Genomic DNA, 19812 nt, shown 5'->3' with positions numbered 1-19812 from the left:
GTATTATGCTAAGTGAAATAAGTCAGTCAGAGAAAGACAGACACCATATGTTTTCACTCATATGTAGATCTTGAAAAACTTAACAGAAGACTATGGGGGAGGGGAAGGGGAAAAAAAAGTTACAGAGAGGGAGGGAGGCAAACCATTAGAGACTCTTGGATACTGAGAACAAACTGAGAGTTGATGGGGGGTGGGGGAGAAGGGAAAGTGGGTGATGGGCATTGAGGAGGGCACTTGTTGGGATGAGCACTGGGTGTTGTATGGAAACCAATTTAATAATAAATTATATTCAAAAATAAATAAGTAAATAAAAATAAAGGTGGGGTCCTCTTTATCAATCATTAAGTCACCACACTGCTTACAGAAGCAAATGAAAACATGGTGATCATATGAACTCGTAAGAGGCAAGAGATGGTCTTTCCTGGACCAAGATTTTATCAAGGAATTTTATGAACTTGAGGTCTGAATGCTGACAATATTCCTATGAGATTAAGACTAATTATTTCCTGGCTACATCTTCCAAAGTTTATGTAGTTGAAACCCATTCCTTCAAATATCACTAAATATTCATTGCAAACAGCTGGAAAGGAAATCTATGATTCTCAGAACTTGCAAAATGATTTCCAGTATACTAGTATCGGTCCCAGTGAAACACAGTTACCATTACTTTGGAAGCAATGCACTGGAAGCATACACTGGAAAGCATACATTGTCAAAGAGGAAGTAAAATGTATTTTTTTGAGCTCTTCGCAAGTTAATAAAAAATGAGTACACAGCGCCCATAGGACAATGATGACCAAGTCTGAACAAATGGTCCACCATCAGTCAATGCGGTATGCCTATCGAGCTTTGGGAAAATATCAAAGATTAAAGGAACTCCATCTGATACCTATTGAGTTAATAGGCTCTTTGGCAAGTGAGTTCCAAGTCACTTCCAGAAATCCCAGATGACCTTGGAAGAACCGGATAATGATGCCATTCCTGAAAGTTAAGAAGTCATACAAAGGTAGAGTCTTAAGGAAGCACAAAGTCGAGGCATGTGCTCTCAGAAAAAGTGTTTTTTCTTTAATATGGTCTTCAAAACTGCCTAACCTATGCATAATAAAAGCAACTGAGGAGACAGATAGGATAAGTTGTGAGAGCTAGCAGGCTTTGCCAAGGACAGGAGAACACGTCCGTTGAATAAGTGAACTGGTGAATGTATATCATCTCTTTTCATAAAGCTAACAATCAACCAAAATAGGAACTACCAGCAGCTACAATAAAAAAGTGTTTTCTCATTGGTGATTTCTCTCCATGTGACAAACATCCTTGGGAAGTTATTCACGTAGCTTAACAAATGATTCTGAAACTGCATGAGCCAAACAAATAGTGAAGAAAGATCTTTACTGAATTTTAATTACTATACATGGATTACCACACTCGTGACTTAAACTCAGGCCAAAAAACAGGGCCATTCCACAGTCATCAAGGGGGAAGTGTGAAGGAAGCTGATACTAGCCAGTGCCCACTCCACCCAACTCTGTAATTTTCTATATAATTAGGTGAGAACAGTAATTGCTTAATTGCATAACTCAAGAAGACTAGACATTTGCTTCTCTTGCAAAATTTATTCTAAATGCGGTAACAAGAAAAGCTCTGTTGTAAATTACTACTTTGACTCATTTACGAAGCCTACAGTAGCTGGACTGAGGTTAATATTTGGATTTCATATTCTGCAAATATTGTTAAACAGTCAAAAGTCATCAAGTGGCTAAATATGGGAAGCTATCAATATAAGACTGGTTAAATGATTTAGGGTACCTCTGTATGGTGAAATACCACACAGCCATTAAAAAGAAAGGGACACCTTTTCTATTGTTAAGAGGTCTAAAGTATATTAAGTTTCCAAGTTACAGTATAAACATGATATATCATAAATGTAAAAGGAATATACTTAAGCATGGAAACAAAGTATCTAGCCTGTGATAAAATGATAGCTACAAAAACCCATCAAGTAGCTCCTATTCTAGAGAATAAAATGGACATTGGAAAAGGAAGGAAACTTGTTTGCATCTCGGTTCCTTCTCATTTTTTTTTTTTAAACATAGGCTTAGACTACTTTTTTTTCCCCTTGATTATCAAGCTGTTTCCAAATGTTTAGAAAGTAATTACATCTTATAAAAATTAAGTGGCTTTTTGGGGCTCCTGGCTGGCTCAGTCAGTAGAGCATGAGACTTTTGATCTCGGTGTCATGAGTTCAAGCCTCATGTTAGGGATAGAGTTTACTTAAAATAAATAAATAAATAAATAAATAAATAAATAAATAAATAAATGAATGAATGAATGAATGAATGAATAAATAAAATGACTTTCATTTATCAACCCTCTTCAACATGCCAGCCACTTTTATTGTGCTTTACATCCATTTGTTACCTCAATGAAGAAAAGAGATAAGCTGTGAATCCTTAAGTGTCTCCTCCTGAGAACACAGTCCACTGTCAACAAATCTCTATGCTCTGACCTTCGTTGCTTTAATTTCTGCACTTTTCCACTTTACCACACCCACCTCTGTGATTGTTAGTTCTCAAAATGAAAACGACCTGTTCAACTGTAAAACACCAATACGAACAGTGACTTTGTTTCCTTTAAACTTATAATGAATTTAGAATAGGGGGGAAGAAAAGGAGAGGCAGCTACCAAACCATTTACTGAAGACAATACTGTATATATCAATACAGTGCCATCTCATCACCATAGCAACAGAATGCATAACTGCTTCCACCAAAATAGCACAATTCAGAATCCGCTGAAATCCACCCGCTGAAATCCACCGTGCTCTTTGCTATAGAAGTAACTATTGCTACCTTTATCTTCAGAAAATCCACTCTCCAGGTGGCAGCCCCAGGAACACCACATACGGAATTTTTTGTTAGGTGTTTATTAGGAAGCTTGACCCAGAAGGAATGAATTTGCTTAGTAATTTTAAAGTCCTGCTTTCTAAAGCCCAGTTCTAAAGCTACTGAAGTAGCAGCACAGTGTATCCTCTTACATTCATGGCTCCTGACCCAATCTTAAATAAGCAAGCAAATACCATAATGGGAAGTCTGAATTACAAAAGGGCACAGATGGAAGCCTAACAGCTGATCACAAAAGAGGAAGGCAAACACTGGTAACTATTTTTTAAAGAAGGACAAGAAACTTAACGTCAAAATAAGAGATGGTACTAACACTAAAAGAGACCTCAAAATAAAGACAAAAACGATAGGCTATGCATTTCAAGGGAACATGCAATCTACATGAAGACATGATTAAAAAGCTGCTTAATTATTATTTATTCATGATTTCTAAATATATACCACCCACCACCTTTCCCTTCTGTCCCACATTTCTTCCCCCGCCACCTAAAATCATCATTTACCTTACAAGCACCACTTTCCATTCCATGAAAATAATCAACCAGGACAATCTGTTTTCGGTATGTCTCCCTTCTATTCATCAGCAGAAAACAGAGCTATGACAGATGTTCTAGCTAACCTGGCAACTGGCCCCTTCGTGGTTACTCCTCTTATAAACACCACCCACCTCATTGGATAGTAGCACGTAAAAGGTAAAAGCCAGCCTCTTTGTGGGAAAACACGCTGGTTAACAACTGTACTTGCTCAGACTGGAAAGGCAACCGGGACAGAGATGCCCACAGGTAATCAACCTCAGACACACACACACACACACACACACACACACGCACGCACGCACACGCATACAGGTGTCAAACTGGTTTTTCCTCATAGGGACAATTCACAGACAGTCAGGAATCACCCCTCACCCCACATATCTACACACAAATCTCAAGTTCACAATTCTGTGTGATCATTTATACATGTTTATTCATTCATTCATTCATTCATTCATTCAGGGACCCAGTGTGTGCCCACTCTGTTTGGTTTTGGGATACAAAGATGACCGAAACAGATGTAGACCTTGCCCTTGCACAGCTAGTTCACAGGTACATGAGCCCTTGGCTCCTTAAGCCAACTCAAGGTTCTAGACTCTGGCTCTGTGAGCAGACAGACAGGAAGTAAGTAGAAGGAGTGGTCAATTCTTCACCTCATCTTCAACAGGCAAGAGCAGATTCTACTTGCTTCAAATAACGCAGTCTCCCAGTAACTTCCATGTTCCCTTGAATATAGCTCGGGAGAGGAAGTAAAAGGAAGCAGAGGGTGATATCTGTTCTTAACAAATAGGGGGCACAGAATACCTTGCTAAGGTTTGGGACCTCAAACAAGACACTGGCATCCACTTCCGTCCTCGAAGGATTAACTGCTACAGGAACTGCCCTCCCACTACAAACAACTAGAAAAGTGGACAAAACACATGAAACAACTGTACTAGTTACTGGACAAAGACAATGCAGGACCATGATCTTTGAGACAAGGAAACTCCAAGTGAGATAAGCCCTACTATCACCCCAACTTACTCTAGGCAGTAGTGCAGGAAGGGGAAACCCAAGCCAAGCTCAGGGGTCGTGCTAAGCTGAGGAGCCAGAGATAAAAGTTCAGGGAGAATGAGGCAGTGAGCAACTCTGGAAATCTGCAAAGGGGATCCCCTCCAATCCTCGGCTGAGTACTACTCTGCACGAGGACCTAGGGTTCACATGGGGCTGGGAATAAGCGGCATTCCCACCAGCCTGAGTAGAAAGAGCTGGTTTACATAAAATATCAGGAAGAGCCTCCAAAAGGGTCCTAGACACAGCCTGCTCTGGAAAGGGCTTAAAAGCAGCCTCAAAAGGGTCTCGCTGATCCCGAGTAATTTAACCATGTGCCAGAACAAAGGCCAACACTCTTTAAAGGGAGTCCTTCAGGCAGAAAGAAATTGATACCAGATAGAAATTTGGATCTACACAAAGCAAAGAAGAATGCTGGAAATGGCCAACCTCTGGGTAAATATAAAACCAGACAGTGCCTCAGAGTTTCCCAGCCACTGACCTTTAGGATGCGCTTTTGCAGAAATCCACAGATGACACTAACGGGGTCAGAAGGTCAGGATCAAAGTGAGTCCTAGCTCTACTACTAACTGTCCCCCTAACCTCAGTCTCTTAGAGCCCTCTGGGCCATTATTTCCTCAGAAAAATGCCCTCCCTTGAAATGTCATCACACTATATAATGACCATGAATGTGCTTTGGAAATTCTGAGTACTGAGCAAAGATTTACCAAGTGCCTTCTATGCACATTTCTAGGTTTTATATGTCTGGACCTCAGTTTATTCATCTGTAAAATGAAAATAATAATAGTACCCACTTCAAGGGGTTGTTGGCCCCATTCAGTAGGTAAATATATGTAAAGTATAAAGAATAATGTCTGGCCAGAGTAAGTTCTTACAGATGAGATTATTATGACTATTTCTACTACTGCTGCTGTTGCTAATTAATGCTACTACTGGGCATATGATCATTAAAAAGACCAATTTGGTTCTTGCCCTCAGATTCCATATTTGAGCTATGTGATAATGAAAACAATGCTTTGGGGATAGTTTTTTAAAACTGTGCCAGAGAAAAATGTGGGATAGCTGGGGGAAAAATACTAGTGTGAAGGGATCCCTAGACCTCACTTCCAGCTCTTCTCCACAAGTAGCCCTGGGACCCTGGTTACATTGTTGCGCTTGTCGGAGACTCAGTTTATCCTCACAGAGGTAGATGAGAATCTTCAAGGATCCCTTCCAGTCCCAACATCTGATGATATGAACCAGAGGATCCATTTTAGAAGCATGTTGCTCCTGCCTTTATTTGAGCAATTTAATTCTCATAGCATCAAATCCCCATATAGGAAACAATTAATTTTGAGGAAGGGAAGTTTGTGATTTAAGAAAGCTATAAGAAATAAACTCGAAATCTAGGATTAATATAAACGCCTGCACATAAGTCCCAAACCTAGAACCAAGGCCACCTGATTCATCTCCCTAAAAATGCAAAGGAGTACAATAGCCTGTCACTCCCACCTACTGCTGGGTAAACCACCATTTTGATTTTGAGAAGCTAATATAATTAGAGGAAGCAGGGAAGCTCTTCCTTTTGGTTCCAGAGTTTGAATTGGCTCCAAACAAGCGGAATTCTCTCTCCTGTCTACAATTCTAGAATTGAGAAGAAAAATGGCAGTACACTGTGGAAGTTCCTTACGCCAGAGAAAAAAGAAGAAATATGTCAACAGCTAGTTTCTTCTACTGGTTGTTTATGCCAGCATGTACCACAATTGGTAAGCTATCAATTACAAACACAAAAGCTCCCATAAAATTAACTGGTTCAGATCTTACAAAATATAGCTAATTTTAGCCAAGTCTCAAAAACCAATATTTTCCTTTTTGATAAGCATTATTCAAGGTAAAGTTTCCACTGGAAGAAATAGTAAGTGGTGGAACCCTAAGAGAATGAATCTCTGTCTGATCTTCCAAAAACAGTTGTGAAAGGAACTTTCCTAAAGTTTTCCTAACATGTTGCAGAGGATGAGCCAAAGATTTTGCAGAATTTTATAAAGAGCTTCTATTAACTTCATTGGAGAGAACATGTTGCATAACATTAACTCCAGGGAAAAAATATTTTTCTGTACATATATATAATATGCTATGTATCATTTCGGGCAGTTCCCAGACCCCCTGCAGTTTACCATCGGCCTTAGCCCCAAAACTTTAAACACACAACTAAAACGCATCAAAGGAGTCCTTAAAGCACACTCGCATCATGTGCACATACACACACACACACACACAGTAAAATTTGAGAGCATGCTGTATCTGTCTTGGGACCTGCCATTGCTACCTCAGATGGACACGTTTCTAACCTATATGTCTACTTGAACACCTATGGGAACTACCTCATCTCCTTCCCCCTGTGATTCTAAAAGGGTAATCAACCAAGTGATCATACATCTTCATCAACAGAGGTGGGCACATGGCATTGGCTTGGCCAATCAAGGCACTCTACCCCCTGGACAAAGTAACTGATCTTGAGATGGGCACCCAACACAAAGAAAACCGGACATCTTTATGTGTGTCAATGCTGTAGACACATCCTAGAATCATGAGATAGGACCATAAACACCTGCAATTTACAATAATTGACTTTTCCACCATGTGTTGGAAACAACCCAAGAATGAAGCCAGCAAAGACAAAAGCAGAACTGAGAGATGGGACAAGGGGGATGGGGAGATGAGGAGGTTTTAAATGACATCACTTAACTACTGGATCCAGCTAAGCCTCAAGTCAAATATCCCCAGAACTCCCCACTGCATGTTTCAATGAACTACTGCCCCCACCAGCCAATTTAAGTGGGTTCTGTCCCTTGATGCAAAACAAAAACAAAAACAAAAACAAAAACCTGATTCATGCTCTACTTGACTAACTGGGGTGAAAACTATCACTTATTGACTGCCTCCCAAGTGTCAGAGACCACATGGAACATCAATATGCATCGTTTTAGCAGGGCACCTGGGTGGTTCAGTTGGTTAAGCATCCAACTTTGGCTCATGTCACAATTTCACGGTTCATGTGTTTGAGCCCCTCGTCGGGCTCTGTGCTGACCGCTCAGAGCCTGGAACCTGCTTCAGATTCTGTGTCTCCCTCTCTCTCTCTGCCCCTCCCCCACTCATGTTCTGTCTCTTTCAAAAATAAATAAAATTATGTATCATTTTAGCTAATTTTTATCATCATTCTGGGAAGCAAATGTCACAATTTTATAATAAAGAAAGCTACCAAGGATATCCAGAGAACTAGGAAGTGTCCTCAGGGATTTAAACCCTGCCTGTCTCATTCCAAAGCCCATTCTCTTCTTACCAACTCCACCTCCTCGAACCACAAACCTGTGTCTTTCAAGATACTTCATTATTTTCTAAGACTGAACCTAATAATCAAGCTGACAATCAAGCCATAAATCCAAACACAAGTGTCTCATTTTAGGGAAGGCTCTAAAGACTTTGCTGCTCACAAGTCAATATGAATAATGTAACACCTCTTTTCTCAAATGAATCCTATTTTTGGAAACAAATTTTGCCAGGCTGACTTTCCAGGAATCTTAAACAAGCCTGGAGGGACTTATTCTTTGAAGCTTGGAAGTAACACAAGTTTTGGGGTGTATGGTGTTGAAAAAGACATAGTTAGAACATAGAAGTCATCGTCACAGCTAAGCAGGAAGCATTCAGAAATAACCACCACCACCCCCCTTTCTCAAAGACAGGCCACAATCCAAAATTTTAGTCATTCATCTCTAACTTTGCCCCCAGCAGTAGAGTTTGCGAGAGACAGACTGTAGCAAGAAAGGAATTTAACAAGGGGGGTAGCACACAACTAGGCAAATTTAAGAAAAGTATCAAGGGTCTGAAAATTCCACCAGTAGGCCTGCAAAAGAACATATCACAGGTGAAGGTGTCAAACCAATTGAAGGAGGTGAGAAAGAAGGGGGTGGAGAAACTGGAACAGGCAAAGGTGTGGTCAACAGAATTCAGTGTTCTGCTGTAGGCATAAAATTCATTAGCTACATCTCTTTTTCCATTTAGGAAAAGAACTAGCATGGCAATAAGGAAACTATGCTTAACTAACTAGTCATTACTATCCTTTTTTGTGGGACTTGGGTTTAACAGGTGGAGTTGAGGCCCCTATTTGGGTAATGGCCAACTAACCTTATTATAGGTTGGGTTATTTATTTTACATAACCACAAGAAAAAGGTAAATGTTAAAACCATAGGGTGTCACCCTATTTCATAACATGTAATAGTATATTCCCTTCATAACGTAATTTAGTTTTCTAAGTACTTGTGTATACACTGTGTCATTTGATTTTCCCAACAACCCTGAGAGGAAGAGAGTCACAGGCAATCAGATACTGTTTTCACTTCCACTTTACAGATGAGAAACTATCTTTGAGCACTAAAATGACCTCCACAAGGCCAAACCACTCCTAAGTAGCAGAGCAGGGACTTGAATTCAGGCCACCCTTCTTCGAATATTCTGAATTGCCAGCCTGACCATCCTAGAATTATCCAACAAAGAATAGTCTCAGGCTCTTTTTTTGAAAGGCTCTGATGGAAGAAACAGCATTTAAGTTATGTTTCAAATAGTTATTATTCTCTGTCATCAACATATGTGATGTTTTAGAGGGCAGTCCATTATACTTCTAGGAGGTGTTTATAGTGGCAAAAATCATACAAATGAAGATACTCCAGTGTTTTATTGGGTCAGCTACAGCTTTACTCACTCGTCTCATCTCTACATTAATTAACCAGCTATTTGTTAGGGATTATATACAAAGGATTAAGGAATACAAAATTGGGGGCACCTGGGTGGCTCAGTCGGTTAAGTGTCTGACTCTTGGTTTCAGGTCAGGTTACAATCTCACGATTTGTGAGTTCAAGCCCCAAATTGGGCTCTGCACTGACAGCTCAGGGTATGCTTAGGATTCTCTATCTCCCTCTCTCTCTGTCCCTCCCCCCCCCCAAAATAAACAAGCATAAAAAAAAAAGGAATACAAAATTGAACACGCCATACTCTGTCCCTGTCAGAAATCAAATAGATAAGAGGGAGAGGCTGACTTGTAGATATGCTCTAAGAACACAGAGGAAAGAGACCTATATCCAAGATGATATCTCCAGAGTGGGAAACCAGAAACATCACACTTGGTTCCAGTCATTAAGGAGCTAACAATCTAACAGAGAAGAAACTCATGAACACAGCAAAATACAGAGTAATAGATATAAATGCCACAAAAGAGGTATTAAGTAATATAAGTGTTCAGAGGACATAAAGGGCACTTCTAATTAGGATGACCTCAGAAATTTTTTGAAAAGATTAAATATGAATAGGGCTTTAGAGAACCGTTATATCTTAGTGGAGCATAAGGCAAAGACTACAAAAGCCAGCTGCCTGCTCCCTGTAGAGACATCCTGAGAAGCTCCAGATTCCATATTGGCCTATGACAACCACTGAGCTGAGGACAATGATGCTGCTGAACTCCCGTGAACTTTCTCTCATTCACAAGGTCATAAAGATAAACAAACAAACAAACAAACAAACTTGATGAAAGACATCCACGACACTCATCTTTCTAGGATCTGAGCCATTATGTTAAAAACGTGAATCATTTGTGCCTCCAATATTTCTCTCTAAATTGCCTTCATACCCAATAATGGGAAGATTGCCACGTAAAGAATATCTTACTCTTCAAGACTGTCAATTACATTCTCACAAATCATTCTAACCAGTCCATTTAGTTTTGAAGGAGAAACAAGTTATGAATGCATCACCCTAAAAGCATGCTAATACCATCAGAAGGATATTTGGGTTTCACTAATTTTCCCATTTCCAGCAAAACTGGAACTAGCACACGTGCTCAACTAAAAATCATTAAAAATTAGAAAAGAGACCTGAGAGACCATTTTCCAGATACCAAGACTATGAGAGATTAAATGACTTCTTCAAGGGGCTCCTGGGCGCTTCAGTCAGTTAAGCGTCTGACTCTTGATTTCAGCTCAGGTCATGATCTCACAGTTTTAGGAGTCCAAGCCCTGCTCTGTGCCAACTGCATAGAGTCTGCTTGGAATTGCCCCTCTCTCTGCCCCCACCCTACTGGCGCTCTCGCAAAATAAATAAACTTTAAATAAATAAATAAATAAATAAATAAATAAATAAATAAATAAATAAATAAATAAATAAATAACTGACTGCCTTCCTCAAGCTCACACACTAATTTAAAGACAAAGCAGTTAAGTAAGACTCAAGGAGTGATTCTAAATAGATTCTTAATAACTGGGAAGTCTGACCTAGCAAATTAATTTCAAAATACCACACAAATGTGGGGGGGGGGGGGGGTTGCCACAATTTAAAACAATTGGTAGGTAAATAAACAAAAACCTATACAACTGTTTTTGGTTTGTTAATGATGCTATTTTAAACACTGAGCTTTTGACAAGATTTTTACAATCTAGTTCTCCTACTCAGTAGAACGAGTCAACTTTGATTGCGTTTTCTTTAACTCTTTCCGTCACAAAAGTAGAAACCCAATTCCAGAAGCAAACAATGCCGCTATTCTCTAAGAATCTGTAATCCTTCAACTAACAGAAAGAGCTACAGAGACTTCCCACTGACCAGCTGGTTCCTGCTCTGGGGAGCAGGGTGGAAAGAAGGGAGAAGGTCCAGGATTAACAGTTTTCTTGACTATTAGGAAAGTTCAGACATGTGGTAGTGTCTCACTAGACAATGGGGCCTATGTCAATCCTGTTACAAAACATTTTATAAATTCCAGTTTTCAAAAGTATGCCCAGTGGCCTATAGGTATCCTGGAGTGTATTCTTCCTTCAGAAGAAAAGTACATAAAGTACTTCATAATTTCAGATCATTCTATTTCCTAAATAGGATGCTGCATTAGACTAAACTAAACCCTATCTGTATTAGCCTGCGTTGGCCTGGGGTGGTCAAAATAAACTTTTTCAACTTTCAGTTCTCCTAAATAAATATTTCTCCTGGTATTTTCACCGACATGTTGATCAGTACTCATTTTTTCTGTTACGACAGTGTTGAATATGTATTCCATCCCCTGTGAGAGGTCTCTTTTGGAATGTTCCTATCATGCTACAAATAAGTTTCACTATATGTTCTCTCCTAGAGAAACAAGAACACATGTTCATCATATTCTCCTAGTTGTAAACCAAATGAGCTGAACCTCCAATTAAGGCAGCTACTCTTCAAATCCCACTTTTTCATATATATTCCAAAATATGTAGGTTACAACTGATGGACTCTACACAAAACATGGGCAAACTACAGCCTATAGGCCAAATACAGCACCCCACTCCTCACCGATGGTTGTTGTTCTTTTTAAAGTTTATTTATTTTGAGAGAGAGAGAGAGAGAGAGAATGGGGGAGGAGCAGAGAAAGAGAATCCCAAGCAAGCTCCACACTGTCAGCACAGAGCCAGACGCAGGGCTTGAACTCATGAACCACAAGATGACAACCTGAGCTGCAACCAATAGTCGGATGTCTGACTGAGCCACCCAAGCACCACTCACCAATAGTTTTTGTAAATAAAGTTTCATTGGATCACAGCCACACCTAGGTTTATAGACTGTCTGTAGCTGCTTTCTGAGTAGTTGTCACAGATATTTGGGTCCCTCAAACCTAAAACATTTACTATGTAGTACCTTGTAGAAAAAGTCTGCTGACCCCTGGTCTATATTAAGTACACCAAACAAAAGAAGTTTGGGGATGTTTTCCAAAACACTTATATAAAAAATAAATTCATTCATGGGGCTTCTGGGTGACTCAGCCAGGTAAGCATCTTACTCTTGATTTCAGTTCAGGCCATGATCTCATGGTTCATGAGTTCAAGCCCCGCAGAGGGCTCTGTGCTGACAATGCAGAGCCTGCTTGAGATCTCTCTGTCTCTCTGCCCATCCCCTGCACGCACGGACACACTCTCACTCTCTCTCAAAATAAGTAAATATATAAGCATTTTAAAGAAAGGAAGAAAGAAAAAGAATTTATTCATTCATTTAGCAAGTATATATTAACCATCTTTGGAAGCTGTTCTAGGGGCTGGAAACCCATTAATCAACTGGAAAGATGAGGCTCCTGTGTTTTTGGAGGTGATATTCTAGTGAGAGGAGACAGACAAACATAACTACTTTAATTCCAGGTAGATAAAACAGGATATATAGAGACAGCAGTCAAGGATTCTGAAGGGTGGTGATTCTTTAGGAGATGCAAAATCATGAGGACGACAGCTCAGAAGACGCCACTGGGACTGACATTTCAATGGTGGGAGGCCAAACATGCAAAAATCTGAAGACTGACCCAGGCAGAGGGAATAACAAAGGCTCCAGGGCAAGAAATGCTAGGCCTGCTCAAAAAACAAAAAGGTGACTAGTGCACCTGAAGAGGCACAAGGTAAAATCAAGGGGTCAGCAAGGACCATGTATGATGAGTAATGAGCAAAATCATGATACTAGTAAATTTCCATCTTCAGCTGCTTAGGTATTAATAAACACTACTAGATTAAAAAAAAAACTAATCAGAGTATAAGGATTGCTTTGGCTACTTCATTTTGCCACAACTTCTTCCTTTGGATCTGCTGAAAATTACCTGAAGCTCAAATGTCTAGCAGCCTAAGAAAGAACACTTTGTTAGAGACAGTTTCTGCTAAGGAAGTAATTACTCCCTCTCCCTGCATATACCGCAACCCCCCCCACCCAAAAAAAGACTGACTGTTCTCATTGCAAAGACATAAAGTGACCATTTCAAATGGGATTTTTTTTAAAAGAAAGAGAATTTCCCGTTATTAAGCATAATTAAGCCTATTTTCCCAAGTCTACTAGGCTATTCATTCAAAGAAGTGAGGTCTGTCTCCTCACCATCTCTGAGTAGCAGCTGTGTGCATGTTCCACCAGAAATCTTTCAAAGCAGTTGGCTGGTTTGGACAAAACGTAATATTCCTTGAAAGTCTGGAAAGATATACCATATGGCTTGGTTTGCCATCGTCAAAGTAAATGGAGGACTGTTTCACTGTAGAGAATTTCAACGTATTGCTGAATAGCCACAAAAATCAATCTTTTTTTTTTTTAATATTTGTTTATTTACTTTGAGAGACAGAAAGAGAACAACACTCGAGAGCAGGGGAGAGGCAGAGAGAGAGGGAGCAGAGAGAATCCCAAGCAGGCTCCACACTGCCAGTGCAGAGCCTGACTCAGGACTCAAACCCACAAACCATGAGATCATAACCTGAGCTGAAATCAAGAGTCGGATGCTTAACCAACTGAGCCACCCAAGGGTCCCTCAATCTCCTCTCTTAATGCCCTTTCCCTTTCAAATTTTTTAAGGGATTTATGAATCTGAAAAAACAACGTTCCGTTTTTAGATCCCAAAATATAAGAAGTCAAGAGCATTCGGAAGAAAGGCCAAGACAGAGGTGCTCTGATAAAACCATGACTCTCAGCGAACGGCCAAATTTACGAAGCACGAGTAGTTATAGGATATTCTGGAGGGATGACAACCAACTGGCCTTCACTAAGATGTAATGAGGCACAGATCTGCAGAACAAGGTCCCCTCACTGGTGAACACTGTGTGATGACGGGTATGGCATAGACGTTCATAAGCAGACTTGAACAGGCCATAGAAGAGCAGTGCTGGAAAGTATGCTGAAGCGTGAACCTCCAAAAGCAGCAGCAAAGCCAGAGAAGAACCAGCAGACAACTTCCCCAGAGAATTAACTTGCAATCAGTTTCCTCACCATAAAGCAGGCATAAAATAGTAGTAACCTTCAGGGTGGTGGACACTTTACTAGGTGCTCAATAAGCAGTACGCTCATCAAATGCACCAATCATTTCACGTTTTACCTCACTGAATCCTCACTAAACCCTGAAATAGGTCCCATTGTGCCACGCTTACAACTGACCAGAGACAGATGCTCAGAGGGGTTATATAATTGCCCCAAAATACTCGGCTGGCAAATGGCAGCACCTAGATCCAAAGGCAGATGGCTCCAAATCTACATGCAACAGAAGTTGCCTGTTGGTGGTCCACAGACACACTTTCTGAGACCTACTCAGTGTTGACTAATCCCATGGTAGCAGCTAATGTTTGTTAAGCATTTACTATATGCCAGGCACTGAGTTCTTTTCATCAAGTCCTAACTGCAAGTTTATGATGTGGCTTTTATTATTGGCACTGTTTTACAGTGAGGCTCTGAGAATTAAAGATTAGGTCTAATGCCCAAAGTCGCATAGCTGATAAATGGTGGAACTGAGATTTGAACTCTGGCTGTCTGGTTCCAGAGCCAAACTCTTAACCACTAGACCAAACAGTCTCCTTAAAAAGTAATAACGCTTTAAAATACAGTTTTATTAATTGCCCAATAGTTGGATATCCTATTAACACAGAACTTTCGTTCCCAAGCAACGACAATTTGACACACAGTTTGCCATGGTCCCAGGACTCCCTACTCTTTCTCCAACACCAAGACGAGGGGCCAGCTGCCATTTTTTCATCATTACTGCTTGCATTTTGTTTCCTCATAAAAGAATTAGGAGGAAGGTAAAATAATTCTCAGGCTTGCATTTCTATCAAAAGTGGTAAATAGAAGACAGTAAGCCACATGTCCAAAGAAAAATGGAGACAAGTGGACATGAAGATTCTTCTGTGTTTAATATGCAAAACGAATGACTGCTTTCCTTCCCATGCTCAGTTGCATTACCTACCTGCTAGAAACATTTGAATTTGATCTATCTTAACCTCTACATCATTATAAGCAGCAAAAGACATGTTGACAGCAAGTATACAGCTGTGCAAGAGAGAAAACTTTTAATTCTGTCAACAGGATGATGGAAGGAGTCCCACCTGCCACAGAACAATGCTTCTTAAATATGACTTAGAAGTCTCTGGTCAATTGAATATCTGTTTTGTTTTTTTAAGTGTATATTGCTTGGATAGAAAGAAACTCAGCCCCAGGAAGAGGCTCCCTGTTACCCCATGGAACACTACTATCTCCTTGGGCAAGGGGACCCTTCTTTGAAAATAAGTACTCTCAACCCCCCTGTCACCACCACCACCACCCTGCTTGCTTAGCTGCAATGTTAGCTTCCAGCTACGCTAGTCAGTATACTACCCCAGTCAGACTCCCAAGTTGACTACTACCTAAGTCTAATTCCACTGTGGCCCCGTTGGGGACTTATTTGTAAGGAAATGGTAGGAGGCCCACCCTGATACCTGCTGTTTCACAGAGAAATAATGGATTTGTCATGTGGGTTGCCCTATCTACATCTCAGCTGAAATTCCATTTGCAAGGGAAAGAAAGTTAATGGGCCTTAAATGTCAAAATCCACTACAGTTTATACCAATAAACTGACAGCACTAAATTTACTCCAATGCTGTTCCATTGTCTCACACATTCTGCTATTAAAATGGGTGGTGGGGGAGAAACTTGTTTGGTATTCATTTCAACCTAGTGAACTATTTATAGGCAGGAAAATCACCATGGCTACCTATGCCCCAACGCAAAGGCCCATGTTGGGCTCTGCTGCCTCAGCCTGGAGCCTGCTTCAGATTTTGTATCTCCGTCTCTCTCTCTCTCTCTCTGCCCTTCCCTGGCTCACACTCTCTCTCAAAAAATAAAACGTTAAAAAAAAAAAAAAACGGAAAGGAAAGGAAAAGAAAGAAACACCCTGTGAGGAATCTTTTAAACCAGTCCACTAAATGTTTCTTTTTTTAAATTTTTTTTTTCAACATTTATTTATTTTTGGGACAGAGAGAGACAGAGCATGAACGGGGGAGGGGCAGAGAGAGAGGGAGACACAGAATCGGAAACAGGCTCCAGGCTCTGAGCCATCAGCCCAGAGCCTGACGCGGGGCTCGAACTCACGGACCGTGAGATCGTGACCTGGCTGAAGTCGGAGGCTTAACCGACTGCGCCACCCAGGCGCCCCCACTAAATGTTTCTTAGCTTCAATACTTGTTGGCTCATCACAGCTACAATCCTCATAATATAATCCTCATTAGAAAAAATCTTATCACATGAATTCTCTAACATTTTCTAAATGTAATATAACATAAAAAAATCGATAAAAAAATTAAGGTTTTAGAATTCAGAGGAGAAAAGGGGAGGGTATTCATTCTACCAATGGACTGCTACTTGCAACTAGGAAAAAATAAGTTACTTAAAACTAGAGTTAAGTCTAAAACAAAGTAACCGTTTGATCTACAACACTTAGGGGAAGGACGGAGGGAAAAGGTAGGCAAGGAAGACAGGATTTATTCAGATTACAAAAGAACATGTGTACTGAGTGTGCTGGCTTCCAGGTGGTTCTTGAGTAAAGACAAGGATAAGGAAAAGCCATCAAGCACAGCCTACATAAATATGACCCTGGCCCTGGGGGAAAAAAATCTGAGTAATGAAGCCCAAATATAGGAGCACGATCTAAAAATAACCCTTCTGCTTCTACAGAGGTATTTTCCTGTTAGCATTTATTTGAAATGTGTGGGAAGACAAAACCGTTTGAGTTAAGTGAATTTCCAGATATTATCAAGTAAAGTGATGCTCTAAACCATATTTGACCAATAGTAAAAATGCAATTTCTCCTTCCCTTAGTTTTCTCTTGCGGGGGGGGGGGGGGGGGGGGGGGGCAAGGGGGACACAAAGGCCAGTAATGGGCAAGAATGTCACTTCTAAATTCCATGATAAGCTGATATTGTCAGATAAAACATCTTAATACCTAACTTATGTCACAAGAAACATTAGATCCTTGGAATTGTGTGAGAACCACTATAATTATTTTTTTCCATAAAGAAAGATGAATAGAAGATGACAGAATGTTGACACTGTGATTACATTTTCCTATCACGCCACAAATTTAAAAGATTTCAGTATCACTGCCTAGGGTGGGTTTTTTCCCCCTTAAAACTAAAAAAAAAAAAAAAAAAAAAAAAAAAAGGTGCTAAAAATACAAAACAACTTGTGGGTTGACATATGTAATTCTAGCACTTCTTCAAAAAAATATTTAAGGGGTAACTACTAGTAATCACATCCTATGCTCTGTGCTGCCCCTGTTTGAAATCAATCTTTTCCCCAATGGCAGTTAGAAAAAGACAGCCGTACTTTTGTTCCCCCACACTTTAAAATTAGATAACTACAATGGTAGTGCAAAAAAGAAAGAAATGGAGTACCAAAGGATCCTATTTCACTATATAAAGAGCATAATATAGAAGGCATAGGAGTCTGTCCTTTGGTCACACAGGAATAATGGTCCTACTCTGACTATTTCAGTACAAAGTAAAGATAGAGCTTGGTGGTAGTGACTGGGCATAAGAAGTCACGAAGTCCCACTGCGAAAGCCTGCCTCAGGAGCAACAAGTACCACCCGATAGTCCTGGGTGTGCACATGGGTGCCCAGCAGTGGCGGCATCACGGAAAATAAGACCCCATTTCTGCCCTTAAGGACAGTCAAATTTCAGTGGAAGAATTTTAGTGCGAACAATTTCTCCTAATTGTGCTCAGGAGCACCAAATTTGGTCTGGGACACTGGGGAAATCTGCACAAGTATGTGGTTATAGATAACCTCCCAAGAATCCAGGCCCATGTGCAAACCTTCGTGTGTGTGTGTGTGTGTGTGTGTATAATATCATATCATATATCATATATATCATATCATATATATATCATATATATCATATATCATATCATATCATATATATATCATATATCATATATCATATATCATATATCATATATCATATATATATATGATAAGCTGATGCTGTCTCTAGGTAAAACATCTTAATACCTAACTCACATCAAGGGAAACATTAGATCCTTGGAAGGATACACACACACACACACACACACACACACACACACATATATCTGTATATACAGATATACATACATACATACATATCCGTATATACGGATATACATACATACATATACATACCTACATACATGTATACATACATAATTTTTTTGCATACTTTATGCAGCATAGGATGGACACTTACAGGGATGTTCAGAGTTGGAACACATTAAACTTGCAAATCACACCTCTGATACCTAGCCATCCCAAACAAGTCCATCAAGACCTTCACACAAACCTAGATCTCAATCTCATGGCCAGTTGTTTCGGTTAAACAATTTAAAAAACAAGAAAGTGACCTACATAGGTAGTCTATAATGGAAAAGGAGAAACTTCCCTCTCTTTCACTAAAAGCACATTTTCAGGAGTGAGGGACAGAAGGAAGGAAATGAAAGGCACACCACACCTTTCCTGCTCATATATAAACCCATTTCTGTATGGTGGTTCATAAAGTACCCAGTGTATTTATAATGGAGTCCATATAAAGAATTAGAAGCTAAAATTAGAACATATGTTAAAAGTATTTCATATATTAATTAGACTACGGGGAAATAAATATTTTGACTCAAGTACTTAGTTGTTTCACTGAAAATTCTACAGACCTACGCTGAACATTTTTTTTTTATTAAAATATAGAAGTGAAAAAAGAATCTAATAGAAACAAGACCAGAGACCATGGCTTTGTAGAACTCCAGGGGCACCATTCACACTACTTTCTGTTGGTGGAGTTGGCCAGGGCCACCCTAAGTAGACACATGGTGGCCCTGAAAATGATACAGGAATGCTATTGCTACTGAGTGCCATGGCCCATCCCTAGATTCTAGGGCAAGGGCCCTTGTATTGTATTTGCAGGACAAGTGCCTCCCTTTCTAATGAAGATACCTTCCTCCTTTGCTGTTTCTCAACTTCCAATTCTCTTATTAGTAAAAGGGGGGTTTAACCCATGCTGGCAGATACATGGACAAAGGATGTTAAGTTCTCCCCCTCCCACCCAATTTCAGAGAACTGAGAATCTTGCTGAAAGCTAGTGTCATTTTTGCCTATCTAGCACACAGATTTTATACGGAATCACCTATCCCTATTCCTTGCACTCTTGGGATCACAGCCCCTACCCCTCCAACCCCATGAAAAATGTGTCAATGCTGAGCAAAGACCTAGGATAGGCAAAGCAGGCTTTCTCTCTGGAATTTTATTTTATTTCTTTTTTTTTGTTTAATGTTTATTTTGAGAGAGAAGGAGAGAGAGCACAGGCTCCGTGCTGTCAGCACAGAGCCCCATATGGGGCTCTATCCTACAAACCGTGAGATCATGAGTTGAAAAGAAGAATTGGACGCTTAACCAACTGAGCCACCCAGGAGCCCCTTTATATATTTTTTAATGTTTATTTGGGGGGGGGGGCGGGGAGAGAGAGAACGAGCAGGGGAGGGACAGAGAGAGAGGAGAAACAGAATCTGA

At 40.1% G+C, this 19812-nt stretch overlaps 1 protein-coding gene and 1 non-coding gene across 5 annotated transcripts in view; one reads left to right on the top strand and one right to left on the bottom strand.

Annotated features, from left to right (window-relative positions):
* Positions 1–19812, bottom strand: part of DAAM1 (dishevelled associated activator of morphogenesis 1) — a 176849-nt gene that overhangs the window by 122824 nt on the left and 34213 nt on the right. The window lies entirely within an intron of this gene.
* Positions 2186–2258, top strand: TRNAK-UUU. Its single transcript has one exon. It is a non-coding gene; the product is annotated as a tRNA-Lys (tRNA).

This window comes from Felis catus, chromosome B3, assembly GCF_018350175.1.
Source record: "Felis catus isolate Fca126 chromosome B3, F.catus_Fca126_mat1.0, whole genome shotgun sequence".
NCBI classification, from domain to species: Eukaryota; Metazoa; Chordata; class Mammalia; order Carnivora; family Felidae; genus Felis; species Felis catus.
The sequence above is the reverse complement of the archived record's forward strand: the minus strand, read 5'-3'. Positions and strand labels throughout refer to the sequence as shown.